Source organism: Lutra lutra, chromosome 7, assembly GCF_902655055.1.
Source record: "Lutra lutra chromosome 7, mLutLut1.2, whole genome shotgun sequence".
In the NCBI taxonomy this organism is placed as follows: Eukaryota; Metazoa; Chordata; class Mammalia; order Carnivora; family Mustelidae; genus Lutra; species Lutra lutra.
In genome coordinates, this window is record NC_062284.1 from 64,466,083 (window position 1) to 64,482,550 (window position 16,468).

The window sequence follows — 16,468 nt, forward strand, 5'->3', positions numbered from 1 at the left end:
TGAAACATAATCATTTATAATCTGGTCCTGCCTACAATTCAGCTATTGCTCAGCATGCCATTCTTTTATGAGACTTCATAGTTCTTTCCAGTACGGAGAACTTTTCTGCATGAGCAAATAGATAAAGTTGCTAACCATTTGTCCCGTCTCTTAACCAGGTAACTCATAATACACAAATTGTTTAGGTAATAGTAGATGTCTGACGTTTAAAAGACACTTACCTCTGGCAGTCAACTAGAGTAGCCCCACAATATCCCACGTCAAAACCTGTTTTCTGGCCCAGACATTTTCCAGAACAAATGACAAGGCTGAAAATAATACCATATCTAACATTTACTTGAGGCTTTTTTATGTGCCAAGAACCTCTGCAAGAGACCTGATTTATATCGGCTCATTTAATCCTTAGACCATCACTATGAGAAAGTTAATGATTCAAAGCATAGGTGTTGAAGTCTGACTGCATGTGTCTGTGTGCTGGTTTCACTATTTGGTCCTATAATCTCTGGCAAACCATTTAAGCAATTTGTGCTTCAATTTTTTTACCTATAAAAGGGGCTTGATGAGAGTACCCACTTCCCAGGGCTATGGTAAGGATTCAGTGAGATCATGCACGTAAAGCATGTAAAACAGCATATACAGAAATGCCTGGGTGGCTCAGTCAGTTTGCTTTCAGCTCAGGTTATGATCCCAGGGTCCTGGGATGGAGTCCTGCATCTGGCTCCCTGCTCAGCAGGGAACCTGCTTCTCCCTCTCCCTCTGCCTGCCGCTTTCCCTGCTTGTGCTCGCTCACTCTCTCACTCTCTCTCTCTGACAAATAAATAAATAAAATATTTTTTTAAAAAACAACATAACATATATGGTTCCTGGCACATAGTAAGTGATCCATCAATGCCAACTATTAATATTTTTAAAGTAGAGGGACACCTGGGTGGCTCAGTTGAGTAAGTATCTGCCTTTGGCTCAAGTCATGATCCCAGAGAACCTGCTTCTCCCCCTCCTCCCCACTCATGCTCTCAACCATTAGCCTACATTATTCTCTCAGTCTGTTTCCACACACAAATGGAATGATCTACAGAAATGTACTTAGACTCCTTGCAGTACTCTAGAAGAAATTCCCATTCCATACACCAAAGATTTGCCATCACCTCCAGACTTCAGCATCACCCTGTAAAATCCTTCCTGGAAAGGAAGGGGGAGGGAGTGGAAAAGTTTTCAAAAATGGAAATATGAGAGGGTGGTGCCTGGGTGGCTCAGTCATTAAGGATCTGCCTTCTGCTCAGGTCATGATCCCAGAGTCCCAGGATCAAGCTCTGTGTTGGTTGGGGGGTGGGGGTGGGGGGAAAAAAAAATCTCTGCTCAGCGGGGAGCCTGCTTCTCTCTGCCCCTCCTTCCTGCTCTGCTCTCTCTCTCTCTCTCTCCTTCTCAAATTAAATCTTTAAAAAAATTTTTTTTAATGAAAATATGGGAAAAGTTGCCACTTAACTGACAGGCTCAAATGTTGCATATTCTTCTTCCTGAGAACTCCTTTCGCCATTGGAATAGGTGCTTGTAGGAGATTCTCGAAGGATGTTTTTGGAATGTGACCCCTCATCTTTTTCAGGAGGGGATGAAAGCTGTCAGCCTCATATGGACAAGGGTTGGTGATGTGACACACAACTACAGGGAGTCTAATAATCTCTTCTTTTTGTGGATTGCTCTGGTAACAGAGAAGCTGGAGATTCTGTTTAACCCCTCTTCCAAGGGGAGGGGAAGAACACAGAGTAGTTAAGAGAATTGTCCAAGGAGAGGGAAGTTTCCTTCTTAGACAAAGAGGACATAAAGGAGAGGGCCAAGTCAATGTATCCCGCCAGGCAAACCAACACGTGAGCCAAAACCTACACTAAACAAGTTCATTGTTTTCACACCTTTGTTTTTATCTTCCCTTAGTTTTGGAAGTAAATGCACCTGTGAATTTCTCTGACCGTGTCTGGCTAAAACTAGAGGGAATAGAAGACATAAGCACACCAGCCCTGGAGCCTGGAGGTGGCAGCGAAGCTCCCGGAGCTTGATGGTGTGAGGGTGGAAGACTGACTTTGGACGTGCTTTGGGAATCCTTCCTCAGACAAGAGAAGCTTCTTTGGCTTCTCTAATTTTGCCATCCTTTCACTGTGATCCCTCGCAGCATACTGTTTCAGGACTCACTTTCTGTCTGCAAAGTGGAAAATAGTACTTGTCCTACCTATTTCATAGAACACTGTAAGAATCCAGTGAGATTTTGCATGTGAAAACATTCCCTTACCTTACCTACTTTACAGCTCTTAAAGGTCAGGCCATCTGAACCAAAATGCAAAACGTGGGTACAGACAAATGCTGATTGTTAAGAAGCCTCCACTGGTATCTGTCCCTTCCTAGGAGAGTGAAACTCCAGAAACTCCTTGGTTTGTGAAGGGCATATTATGACTTTGTTAGATCTCTGGATCACAACCACACGCATTACTGTTACTATTACTTCATTTGTATCCTAAGTTGTTTTTGTGTCCAGGGCACCTAACATTGTGCTCAGAGCAGAAGCCTTGTAAATTCATGTGGATTTATGTGCAAAAATGTTTTAATCATAGAGAGTTCATTCATAACTTTAAATTCCACTCAAACATTCTTATTTCTTGAAGCTGGTCTATAGTTTCTAAGAAATTCTTAGTGGTGAGCTTAGTCTGTCTCATACTGATCGGGAGATGATTAATAGACTAATACTCAGTTTATATTTATACAAGACTTATTTCAAAGAACACTATAACGTTTATGAATTAAAACTAAGACAGAGAAGCAACTGCAGACAAGTGACTCTTCTGTGGCCTCTAACAACTGGTGGCTTTAAACAATGAAGGCCATTGTGTAAGAGCTCCCTCCTAGGGTTATTGTGAGGATTAATTAGATTAAAATCTGCAAAGTGTTTTTGAGTTTTTCCCAGAACTCCTTTATAAATAAAGATGGCATTATTTTTTTTAAACTATCCTTATATGGGTCCTCCCGGAATCAAATGTAGCAAATTCACCTGCTATTTAACTCCCTATATTCCCTGAAGCAAAAAAACCCCATGACTAAGCCAACCTAGATGATCCTCTAATGGTTTTAAACTGACCATGGGAGCACACATGGATGAGCAGATTTTAGTACCCTAATCCCAAAGATCTTGGTGTATGATTTACATGACACAGTAATGCCTCCTAATCACGATGCCACATGGTAATTAGATATAAATTACTATAATTATTACAGCTGTTTAATACTGACCCCACAAAGTTTTACCCTCCTTTTTGTGATTTATATTTTACTAACTCTCATTCTGCTCACTTACAGATGGGGTTTAAGGCAGCCTTCCCTTTAGTAGGTCTTCCTCACCTCCAAACTCTGGAAATGATGAGGGTTTTTCCTACTAAGTACTGTCTAATCTTCCTTGTATGCACAGAAACACATAGACACCGATGAAAGACAGGAGTCTTAACGACCAACTCTCTAGCAGCTGATGATGTCGTTTTGGAACGTAGGTAAGGTCTAGAGCCGACTGCCAAGAAGCAATTTTTTTTTCCAAGAAATTATTCTTGAGACATCTTTGGTGCAAAAGAAGTGATTTTATTGGGGTGCCTGGTGCCTCAGTTGGTTAAGTGTCTGCCTTTGGCTGGGGTCATGATCTCAGGGGTCGGGGATCAAGCCCCCCCCACCCCAGATCTGGCTGCCTGCTCAGATTTTGCAGTCTCAGAGCCTATTTCTCCCTCTCCCTCTGCAGCTCCCCTTGCTTGTGCTCTCTCTCACATACAGTCTTTCTCTCAAATAAAATAAAATAAAAATTTTAAAAAGATTAAAAAAAAAAAGATTTCATCGGAGAGACAGAGAGACAGAGAGCATGCGCACAGTGAGGGGCAGAGGGAGAAGCTGACTCCTCACTGAGCAGGGAGCCGGGAGCAGAACTCAATCCTCTGGGATCATTACCTGAGCCAAAGGCCATCCCTTAGCCAACCAAGCCACCCACGGACCCTAGAAGTGATTTTACTAAAGCACGGACCGAAACCTTGGCAGAAAGAGGGAGGGGCTGCTGCCGCTCTTGCCTGGTACCCTGAGATTGTAATTATATACTTTGGGATTGGGAGAGGTAAAAGTGAGGTGTCCAAAAGGACTTTCATATGCTAAAGAAGACTGAAGGGATACCGGAAGCCTTGCTATTGTCACATTAAAGTTGTTTTCCCAGTCTAGCAAGGCGTTAACAGTTGGGAGGCTCCTGGAGGAACAATGTACTCTCCCTTCCTCAAGTATTTGTCAATGGGCTGCAGGTTCTGAGGACATTTAATTGTACCTACATTTCCTTCTGCCTTTGTTTCCCCCATCTCTGAGGTTCCTTAGGAACCCCTTCTGCTGTGTCTCCAGATCTGTGATCTTAATCCTGTTCCCACTGACCCACCCAGCCCCTGCTCTTCCCTTCCCTGACCCAGAAGGAGCTCTCTGAATATTGAGTGGTGGGTGTGGGGCCACCCAGTTGGGTGGAAGCTGGAGGTGTGGGCTGTGAAAGAATTCACCGATAGCAGAACAGAGGAGATAGAAGTTCATTGAATACAAATGGGCAGGACAGCAAAGGAGAGACTGTCTGCCCAGGGGGGCTGTGGTATGGGGCTGTAGTTAAGGGGGGGAAGGTGAGGAGGTGTGGGAACAGATAGAATTCTCCTTAAGTCAGCCAGGGTTTATGGCTGTTTGGAGGTGGGTCCCCTGATGGGCCTGTTTGCATTTAGCCTGGTGGTCCCTGTGGGCCCTTTTACCTGACTTAGGTTTCCACCGCTCAAGCCTGTTGCCTAAAAATGGACTTTACAGTGGGCTTATGGTAGCAGAAACAGTGGAGCCGGCCCAGGTGGAGTCTGGGGAAGAGCAGGACAAGAAGCCCATTGTAAATGAGAAACCCATCTGGCAGGTGACCAACTGTCCCAGTTTACCTGAGATGGAAGGGATTCCCAAGACCTGCGACTTTTGGTGTACTGGGATGAGTGTACCTTGTGGCAGGAATAGATTCTGTAACTGTGATATTGCTGGGCAGGGAGAGTATCTTCCCTGGGAAGGATACCTTGTTCCTTTTGGGCTCAACAGCACACTGGGCTGGTTGTTCTCCAGAATTCTCTGGGTGTGATTCCTGTCACAGTGAAATGGAAGAGGTCAAAGGTATCCAAGAGGGAGGCCAGCCACAGCCAGGTAGAGGCCCCAAGACACCAGGACCTGTTAGAGCCATGGAAGCCCCAAATCAGTTCGTAGCTTTGCAGGTATGGAAATGATGCCTGAGGATGAGGCTGGGGAAATCAGTGTATACCCAACTGCCCCCAGAGACTGACAAAATTACTGTGAGGTTGATTACTTAATTCTCTTGGGGCTACAACTCTCTTATTGCCCTGGATGTCCTCTTCACAAAACCAATGAATATGAGAAACTAAGTTACCTTACAGCTAGAACAAAGGTGACTGCGGATCTTAATGACATTATTTATAGGCCTCATGACCTCTCCTGGCCTTTTGTGCTCCTGGTTCCCTGCTGGGATGTTCTTCTTCATTCTTGATATCTGGCTAAATGCTGTCTGGCTTTCAAACCCCATAGATTCTGCCCAGTTTCCCTCCTCCTTTCCCTCCTCCCTCCTCCCCCCTTCCCTTCTTTCTTTGTTTCCTGCCTGTCTGCCTTCCACAAATATTGAGTGTTTATCATATGCCAGTCACTAAAGTAGGCACTGGAACTATAGAATTAAATAGACAAAGTCTAGATGATAACCCATCCCAGATTAGTCCTGTATACACAGCACAAATTCTAATTCTTTATTATTAATTTTCCCCAGATTACATATAGACTGTTGATATCTGATATGGTTTGGGGATAGAGGTAAGATTTGGTGGGGTAGGGTCCAGAGCCAATGAGGGAGAAAGAACTCTTGAGATGTCTTTGGTGCAAAAGGTGGTTTTATTAAAACACGAGGACAGGACCCGGGGGCAGAAAAAGCTGCTGCTTGGGGTTGTGAGGGGTGGCTGATTATGTACTTGGGAGTTGGAAGAGGTAAGGAAAAAGGCAGATGTCCAACAGGACTTTCAAATGCTAAAGACAACCCGCAGGATACTGGAGGCCTTGCCCTTGTCAAGTTAAGGTTGTTTTCCCTCTAGCAAGGCATTAACGTGAAGATAGCTGGAAGCTTTCTTGGAGGAACACTACACTGCCTGCTCCTAGGATCTGTCAGGGCCACAGTTTATAAGGACATTTAATTGTGTCTACCTTTCCTTATTCGTAGAGATGCTTTGTTCTTGTAAATTGCTAAGACTTTTGTAAGCGGAGGAAGACTCAACTCTTGTAGGATTGTGATCTCTATAAATTAACTATTTGTTTTTCCTTTACTTAGTTTAGGGAAGCCAGGTGTATCTGAGGAATGTCACATATATGGGGGTGGGAGCAGAGTTGTGGGGTGTCTGTCTTCTGCTTTGTCCTTGGCTTGCCTCTATTCCCTCATCAATATCTATATGTAATTTCTAAGTGAAAGTGAAAAATAAAAAGCTTTCTTCTTAGTTGAATTTCAGTTTAGTCTTCCTGAAATCATTCCCCAGGCCCCCATCTGGTGAAGTCTTCAGATAACCAACTCGAGCCATTGTGTTGATTTTTATCATCTAGGGCAGGAAGTTCACTTAATATTACTGTTGCTGCCTTTAGTCCTCCCAGTTGTGCTGACTTCTGAGTTGTGACCTCATAGCTCAGAGCCCTGTCTTCATTTTATAAATAGTTAGGATATTTTTATCCCAAAGTGCATTACTTTGCACTTGTTCCCACTAAAGCTCATTTGTCAGTTGTCTGACCACATGGTCAGATTTACAGGCTCTTCTGACTAGCCCAGGGATTGGCAAACTTCTTCTATAAAGGACCAGATAATAAATAATTTCAGCTTTGCAGCACACCTTGGTGCTGGTCACATTTGTTCAACTCTGCTCTTGTGAAAGCAGCCACAGATGATAACAAATGAATGAGTATGACTTTAATTATAGGTGCTGAAATGTGAATTTCATACGCTTTTCACATGTCATAAAATATTGGTTGTCTTTTCCTTTAAAAATAAAATCGTTTAAAAATATAGAAACCATTCTTAGCTCCAGGTTTGTCCAGAAATAGGCACAGGCTGGATTTGGCTTGTGGGCTGTAGTTTGTTGACCCTGATCTAACCCATCACTAGATAGAAGTGTTGTTAGAGATTTTACTGCTCACTGCCTCCTCCTGATCACATATACATATCTTAGAGAGCCCCTTGCTAGCAAAGATGCTTGAGGAGTCAGTCTCTTTACTTGGGTCCATCAATCTCTGCTTCCCAAGGTACTATTAAGGCAGCAACGTTTGGACATTCCAACTGTCTTCATACAGGTGGAATGTAGCTGGGGTCCCAGAACCCACTAGAGTGGTCTGTTTGGGGCTGCCCAAGTGTGCCAGTGGCTTTTGTTTAAATACCTTGGACTTTACAGAATGGAAATCTGATTGCATGCCCACACTTCCCCACACCCTCAGTTCAGCCCCTCTGAGCTGTAGCCACACTGAAGTTGCATTGTTTGGGGGCTTGGACCATAGTTATGATAGGCAATAGTCTTAAATGGAATGCTTTTCTTCACCACTCCTTTACCTCATTAGTTCTAGATGAAGTCTAGAACCACTCTTCCCCATGGCACCCATCCCATCCCAAGTCTAGACACATCTATGACGTGTCTTCATGTCTCACTTTGTAATTTTATCTTCATTAGTGGCACTATTTGACTAGTGGCTGCTTCCAACTCTCTTATTAGACTCTGCTCCATGAGACTTGGGCGGGGGGGGGGGGTCTTATCTCCTGCACCTGACTCTGTGCCTGGCACATAGTAGGTGCTTAGTAAGCATCTGTTGAATAGAGGAACCAGAGCCACAGCAGACCTTAGCTTATTAGGCGGGCACTGTTCTTCATAACAGGCCCCTTCCCTTACTAGCAGAGAGAACTTGAATTATAAGATCTCCTTGAGCTTCAGTTTCCTTCTCTGTAAAATGAAGACAACAGTTACCATCAGTGGGTTGTGGTGATATAAATGAGATAATGTGACTGGCACCTGGCTTGCTTTGGTTACTATTAGATTAATGGGCCCCTTCCCCACTTCCTCTCATGGATGTCAACCCCACAGTTGTCTGATGCCTCTACGTCAGATCCCCTCAGTGCACAGGACTCCACCTTCCTGAGGAAGACCACACTGTTTCCTTTGAGAAATCCAGAATTAGAAATGTGACTACTATGCCCGCCATACATCAGAGGCCTTTCCAGTATCTGTCACTCGGGCCCTGTAGTTCCCTCCCCTGGCTGGAATCAGGAGGCTCCACCCATTGTTTTTGTTTCTGAGCTTAGTTCCTCATTGCCTCACAAAACATTCCAGTTTTCCGGGACTTTTATTTCAGGCTTTCCTTTGGAAATCTGTCCAAGGTTTTCTTTTCTTTTTTAAAAGATTTTATTTATTTGACAGAGATCACAAGCAGGCAGAGAGAAGAGAAAGCAGGCTCCCTGCTAAGCAGAGAACCCCATGCGAGGCTCGATTCCAGGACCCTGGGATCATGACCTGAGCCAAAGGCAGAGGCTTTAACCCACTAAGCTACCCAGGCACCCCTGTCCAAGGTTTTCTTAAGGTGCTCAGGTAGGTAGTATTAAGCAGTTCTCTTTTACCTACATGTGATTTACTTCCTCAGAAATTAAGTAAATTAATTTAGTACGTTTTCCCTTTAAAGATACCATTTTGTCTGGTGCGCCTGGGTGGCTCAGTCAGTTGTCTGCCTTCTGCTCAGATCATGATCCCAGGGTCTTGGGATCGAGCCCCGCATCGGGCTCTCTACTCGGCAGGGAGCCTGCTTCCCCCTCTCTCTCTGCCTGCCTCTTTGCCTACTTGTGATCTCTGTCTGTCAAATAAATAAATAAATAAATAAATCTTTAAAAAATTAAACATATGAAGAAAATGACGGTAATTTCCAGAAAGAAATTAAAAATCAGGTTACCTTGGTGTTCAAGTTACCTTACCAGGAATACAATGTGGAAAGCTAATTCAACCTAAGACTACTGGGTCACCCAAGACGGTGACCTATTCTTGTCTGCAGCTAGGAGCTCATTCTCCCCTTCTGCTCTTCTACCTCAGGATCTAGTTCTGGGTTCTGTCTCAGAGACTAAGGCATCTGATTCTGACATCCACGGGCTTCTCCCGTCCTACTCCCTGTCCTGGGTCAGACACTTAAATCCTGCTCCAGACTGAGTAGGTTGGTGCCTCTGTTGTGACCGCCACTGGCAACAGGCATCTGGTTCTCCTACTTCCAGCTTCTCGTTTTGCTTTAGGACTTCTCATTCCTGGGATACATGAGAGACCCTGCTGACTCAAGTGCTGGTTCAAGTTCCACTCCTGCTGACACCCCCATTCTATTAGATCTTGTAAGGGCTTGAAACCTGTGAAGCAGCAAGGCATGGCGCGGTGAGGATTCCTGACCTTGCTGCCTTATCTGTCGGCCCACTTTCTGCCTTGTTTGCCTGGCACCCACCCCAGGAAGGACACAGATGGCTAAAGGGAAAGGTGCTGAGGATACCTCTGTATTTTACAAATCGTGTTCAAGGGCATGATTTATTTAATTCAATCCTCATTCAGATCTGTGAGATAGTTATCATTCCTATTTGAAGAGATAGGAAACTGGGACCCTGCAAAGTGAGGTCATGTGTTTATAGCCACAGAGTTAACTAGCAGCAGGACCCTGACGGGAACTTAGGTATTCCTGGCCTCTGGAGGAGTTTATCTGTATCTAAATCCAAGTTATTACTAAACTAGTATAATTCCCCAATTAAACTATTATTTGTAGTAACCAAGTTGTGTTACCACAAATGATGAGTCATTATTAGAGCAGGCTAAAGTTGTTCGATAGCGAAATGCCATATTTCCTTTTCATCTGTGTGTTACAAATTTATTTATTTTTTTCTAAGATTTTGTTTATTTATTTGCCAGAGAGAGAGAGACAGACAAATGGACAGCACAAGCAGGCAGAGCAGCAGGCAGAGGGAGAAGCAGGCACCCCCACTGAGAGGGGAGCCCAATGTAGGACTTGATCCCAGGACCTGAGCCAAAGGCAGATGTTTAACAGACTGAGCCACCCAGGCACCCCTGCATTTGCTAAGTTAAACAAGACATTCCTAATTTTTCATTATGAGGAGTTGATAAATAATATCTATAGTTGGTAAGTCAAGCAAAAGGGGTGTAAATGTATCACATACAGTTTCAGTGGTAATCGAGAGTAGAAGTTAAAACAGAAACTTGATGGAACCTGAGTAATGGGTGTGGCAGAGATGTGGTTGGTGGTGATGGGAGGAGGGAGACTTGTTCTTTCTCATTTTAGACATGTCTATACCATTTGAATTTTTTTGGGTGGGGAGGATGTGAGTGGATTGGGGGCGGGGAGGGCAGAGGGAGAGGGAGAGAATCTTAAGCAGATTCTGTGCTGAGTGTGGAGCCCAATGTGGGGTTCAGTGTCACAACCCTGAGATCATGACCTGAGCCAAAATTAGGAGTTGGATGATTAACCAACAGCCACCCAGGTGCCCCAATACAGTCTGAATTTTTAAAAATATGGGTAACTTTTACTTCTATAAATTAAAAAAGTCATTTAAAAGTAGAAAAAAAGAAATGAAATAGAATGAAAAGTGTCCCCTCAATGAGTGATTTTTAAGTAGTTATAGGTAATACTTGGCAGCCAATAGGAAAAAAAAAAAAAAAAAACGAGGTTCACCTATACAGATCTTAAGTAGAAAAGGCAGATGGCAGCATGTTATGGTTAAGAAAATACCTAAGCATAAATATATTGTGTGCAGGTATATGTGCACACCAAACTAGGAAGACACATATCGAAGTGACCCCAAAGTGTAAGGATGAGGGGTGGGGAGGAGAGAAAGATTGTGATAGGATTACCTCTCTTCACTTCTGGTCACGGTTTGGTTTTTTTCAAGGGGCAAGTATTGAACATGAACATGAATGGACTATTTTGCACCTTCAAAGCTACAGTGGTTCTGACTACTCCCTCTCTTCCTTTTGTCAAAAGAGAGCCGAGTGTATTTGTACTGTGTTATATATGAGGGTCAGGATCTTACACTGACTTGTGGTGAAGAAATTCACTGTTCCTTAATATTGTTAGAAAAGGGGAAGTCTGTGAATGGAATCATTCCACTCTCATGTGTTAACGTCATAACAGAGCTGACCAAGTCTGATTCATGTTTCTTTTTGTGTTGTTAGATTTCCTTCCTTTGCTTTTTTTTTGACCAAGGTTGTGTGGGATTTAAATCTCCAAATTCAGTGTCTTGTGATTGTAACAAGGTATCCACCCCACACTTTGGAGTCCTGGACTTGGGGTTCTTGACTAAGCCTGATACTTGATTGAATCCTTTCAGCAAGGAGAAGCCAGGTTAAGACGTGAGCAGTATGTCTGTGCAGTCCCAGAGGCAGCCTCCACAGAGGAACAGAGGGAAATAGAAGATACAGTAACTAGTGTAGAGAAAGCTGAAGAAGCAACATTAAAAACAAGGTGTCCTCATCTGAGACAAAAGCATCAAGGTTCAGGTTTCTTAAGGAAACAATTGCAAAAAGGGAAAAAATATCTTGATTCTGGGGATTATAACATGGTTAAAGCAAAAATGAATCAAGGTTTTGAGTTCAAGTCCCACACTGGGCATGGAGCCTACCTAAACACACACGCACACAACAACAACAACAACAACAACAACAAAAATGAAGAACAAACAGCTTCCTACTGTAGTTCTAGATAAGACAGAAGTCACTGGTGACCACATTCCCACTCCATAGGACCTTCCTCAGCAGGAACAGTCCCTTGTGGCTAGCAAGTGGCTGGCTGATTAAAATAGCTGAACTGCATGAATCTTCTAATTCCCATTATTTCTCCTTAATATGTTACTTCTCTGCTTTTTATTTCCTTTCACTTACTAAGTCATTTGAGAATGACAGCTTTGCAGGTAGCAGTAGTGTGTGCTGCTATTGTAAAGGAATATACGTGTGCAGAGTTTTGATTAGTTTTAACAGGGCACTGATAAAGAGAACATGTTGGGGGCACCTGGGTGGCTCAGTGGGTTAAGCCGCTGCCTTCGGCTCAGGTCATGATCTCAGGGTCCTGGGATCGAGTCCCGCATCGGGCTCTCTGCTCAGCAGGGAGCCTGCTTCCCTCTCTCTCTCTCTGTCTCTCTCTCTGCCTGCCTCTCTGTCTACTTGTGATCTCTCTCTGTCAAATAAATAAATAAAAAAAAATTAAAAAAAAAAAGAGAACATGTTAGAGCAACATAAAGTAATCTACTTGAAAATGATTGTATATATTACCTAACTCCTAGTGTAGGACTGATTGAACAAGTTAAAAGCAAGTTTTAAAATTGTAATCTTTTGGCTTTCTTTAATTCATCTTAATTATAGCTTTGTATGTTACTCTTTTTTAATATAACCTCTATTGTATTGATTTCTTCTGTATTTTCCTTTTGGATTTGGCAAAACAGAAATTTAAGACAACCAGATGGAAGGAAGGTCACATTCTTCCAACAAAAATAGATGGGGCTCTGATAGATTTGTTTCTTTGTGCTTGAACTTGAATGGCCCTAAATGTGTTTCAACTTTAACATTAGAATTTTACTTGGGCAACATATGCTCATTCTGCTATAACTTACATGACTCTCGTGCTTAACTAAAGCTGCCTTTGAGGCCCGTATTCTTATTCCATTCCATAGTGTCAGAATATCTTTTGTTGAAGATGTGAAGGAAGTACGCATGTGCATTGACTGTTGAATTCAGTTTTGTGCCATTTTTGTAAATACAGTAGTTTTGCACACAAAATAATCCTTTTGACGATTAATTTTCTTGTATTTTATTTTACTGTGGAAAGAACAGTTAACATAAGATTTACCCTCCTACCAAATTTTTAAGTGTTGATATATTATTGTTGACTGCAGGTATAATGTTGTAGAGTCGGTCTCTAGAACTTACTAAGATTTTTAAAAATTAACTAATTAATTACTGAAAGATTGTATTTATTTATTTGACAGAGACAAAGCAAGAAATGGAACACAAGCAAGGGGGAATGGGAGAGGGAGAATCAGGCTTCCCGCTGAGCAGGGAGCTCGATGTAGGGCTCAATCCCAGGACCCTGGGATCATGACCTGAACCAAAGGCAGACGCTTAACAACTTAGCCATACAGGTGCCCCCATTTTGTTTATTTTCAGTAACTTAATTTCAAGGGTCTTGCTAACATTTAGAATTTTGAAAGATAAAGTTCACTGGTTTGTCAACGCTAAATCTCTATAGTGTCTATATGTAAAACAAAAGAAAACCTTGAATTATACATTTGGGTCTTAAAAAGAGGGCTGTTAGAGTTAGCGTAGAGCCACTGGTGTGTATTCTCTGAGATCAGTCAAGTGATTCTACCATTCATTAGATCATTCATTCAGTCATTTATGTAATCAATTTGTGCTAGATATTGGTAACCCAAAATAAATGAGACAGATTCACTTCTTTAAGCCATGATATGTATAATTATGAATTTACCTGGGTGACCATGGGCAAACTCTCTTTGGATACTCCATTTGTAAAATGAAGGCAACATCACTGTAATATTCACTACTAGGGTTCCAGTGGAACCTAAATGAGATTAACCATACCATGTAACATAGTGTCCATCGTATATTAAGTGCTCAATAAATATCAGTTTGCCCCCCCACTTTTTTTAAGCTTACTCACCTATCTTGGTAGTTAAGTTGTTAAAGACAAAAATTTCCAAGGAGGGATCCTTAGTTTAACTCTTCCCCCATATAGCATGAGAACTTTCCTTGCTGTCGTCTCCCTGAGGGCTTTCCATGCACTGGGGCTACTGATTGACAACATTCTCCACAAAAAGAATTTTGTTAACATTCATAGATAATCCATAATTTCTTTTAGGTAAATACCTAACAGTAGAATTTCTGGGTTATGGGAGAGATATATGTATAAGTTGATAAGAAACTGCCGGTTTTCCAAAGAGCTTATACCATTTTATACCTCCATTAGGAGAGTATGAGAAGTTACTGCTAATCCTCACCAACATGTGGTATTGTCAGTTTTTTTCATTTAATTTTGATGAATTCTAATTTATTTTTCTTTTTCTTTCTTTCTTTCTTTTCTTTTTTTTTTTTTTTTTTTGCTTGTGTTTTTGGTGTGATAGCTAAGAAATTATTGCCTGGGGTGCCTGGGTGGCTTTGTCGGTTAAGCATCTGCCTTTGGCTCAGGTCATGATCCAGAGTCTTGGGATCCAGTCCCACACCAGGCACCTTTCTCAGCGAGGAGCCTGCTTCTCCCTCTGCCTGCCTCTCCCCTTGCTTGTGCTCACTCACTCTCTCTCTCTCTCTGATTTAAAAAAAAAAAAAAAAATTAAAAGAAACTATTGCCTAATCCAAAGTTACAAATATTTAGACTCCTTTTCCCTCCTAGGAGTTTTATAGCTTTAGATTTTACATATAAATCTATAATCCACTTTGAGTTAATTTTTGTGTATTGTGTGAAGGAAGGGTTCAAACTGATTCTTTTGCATATGGATATCCAGATGTCCCAGCATCATTTGTTGAAAAGGCTATTCTCTTTTCATTGAATTGTCTTGGTCATTTTGTAGAAAAACAATTGACCACAAATGTATGGGTTTATTTCTGGACTCTCAGTTCTATTCCATTGATTTATATGCGTACCCTTGTGCATCATTTCATTGGAATAATTCATTGTAGTTCTAACTTGCACTTAATACGTATTTTCCTGATGGCTAATAATTGCCCTGAAAAGTTTCCGCTTGCTCATTCCAGTTGAACCCTTTCCTTATCCCCTAGAATTAACCATTGCTTTGATAAGTTTATATCATAGATCCATACTTCCTGTTCTAGAACTTTATGTAAAAGGAATCACATAATATATGTTGTTTAGCGTAGGCTTCTTTCATTAAACATGATGTTTTTGATGTGCACCTGGGTGGCTCAGTCAGTTAAACGGCTGCGTTGGTCTCGTCATGATCTTAGGGTCCTGGGATGGAGCCCCATATGATCGAGTCCCATATCTGGCTCCCCGCTCAGTAGGGAGTCTGTGGCTCCCTCCCCCTCTGCTGCTCCCCCTGCTTGTGCTCTCTTGCTTGCATGCTCTCTCTCTCTCAAATGAATACAAGTTACATTTCTCATCCAATTGCGAATTCCTTTAATATTTGGTACAATTTTAAGTCGGTCCAGTTTGGGATATCTGACTTTTTTTTTATTCCTCTTTTTTGTCATGCCCATGTAGTTGCTTTTTTAAACTCCCTTGACGATTGTACTATAGTCAAAGGTGATTTTCTTTCTTTCAAAGCTTATATACATTGCTATCTTTTTACTAACTTGCTTATTTAAGTTTATTTATCCAAACAACCTACTTGAGGTTATATTCTTGCTATTAAGTTATTCAAATATGTACCTAGTTTCTGGAAACCTGGCAAACTTCTGGAAACTTGGAATTATTCATGGTGTTTAGGGAAACACTCTAGATATAGAAGGAACTCAATTCCCTCTTTCCTCTGTTTTCTTTCTCCCTTCCTCCCTCCCTCCCTCCCTCCCTTCCTTCCTTCCTTTTTTCCTTTCCTTCTTTTTCTTTTTCAGAAGCATTTGACTTTGCAGATGAATCTAGAAGCATTAGCTGCAAAGTTATGCACGAACCTCTCTTGTTACACGAAAGATTAGAAATGCGCAAAGTAGCAAAAGTGAGGAATAAGTGAGGAATAACTTCTATGCAGTCTGCAGAGACTGGCTTCCATTAGAAGGTCAGTGCTCCCTCTCCACTCCTATTGCTGCCAATAATTAAAGCTGCCATGGAAGAGTGAGTTCTCGGCGGCGCAGTGTCCCTACCCTTCTTATCTTTCTTCACTTTGAACTCAGCGTCCTCTGGCTCCTGTCTTTTTTGGCCTTTTATTTTCCCTGAATATACCCTGCCTTGGGTAGAATTATCAGCTACTATGTCAGCCCTCCCTTTGCTGTTCCTCCTCTTCCTTCCTTGCCTCTCCTAGCCCCCAGACCCCAGTCAGAAAAACAACCAATAGGCGATACCTATTAAGACCTTTATTGCACAGAATTAGCTTCCAGGACTGTGGTAGATGACAGGGAACACTGGTAGGGCAAGACTGAGACTCCTGCCAGCAGCTAAAATGTACAGAGAAATTTCTTCCTCTTCAGAGAAACCTCAGTTCTTCTCTTAAAACCCTTTAACTGACTGAATCAAACCCACTCAGATCATCTAGAATAATCTCTCTTATTTACCTGAAATCTACTGATTATGGATTTAATTCATATCTACAAAGCGCCTTCACTGTAACGCCTAAATTAGTGTTTGATTGTGTAACTGGGGAAACCATTGTCTAACCAAGTCAACATATAAAACT

At 42.1% G+C, this 16,468-nt stretch overlaps 1 pseudogene; it reads left to right on the forward strand.

Moving 5' to 3' along the window:
- The first annotated feature begins 4,843 nt into the window (after window positions 1-4,843).
- On the forward strand, window positions 4,844-11,912 carry LOC125104448 (cAMP-regulated phosphoprotein 19-like; annotated as a pseudogene).
- The last annotated feature ends 4,556 nt before the right edge of the window (window positions 11,913-16,468 follow it).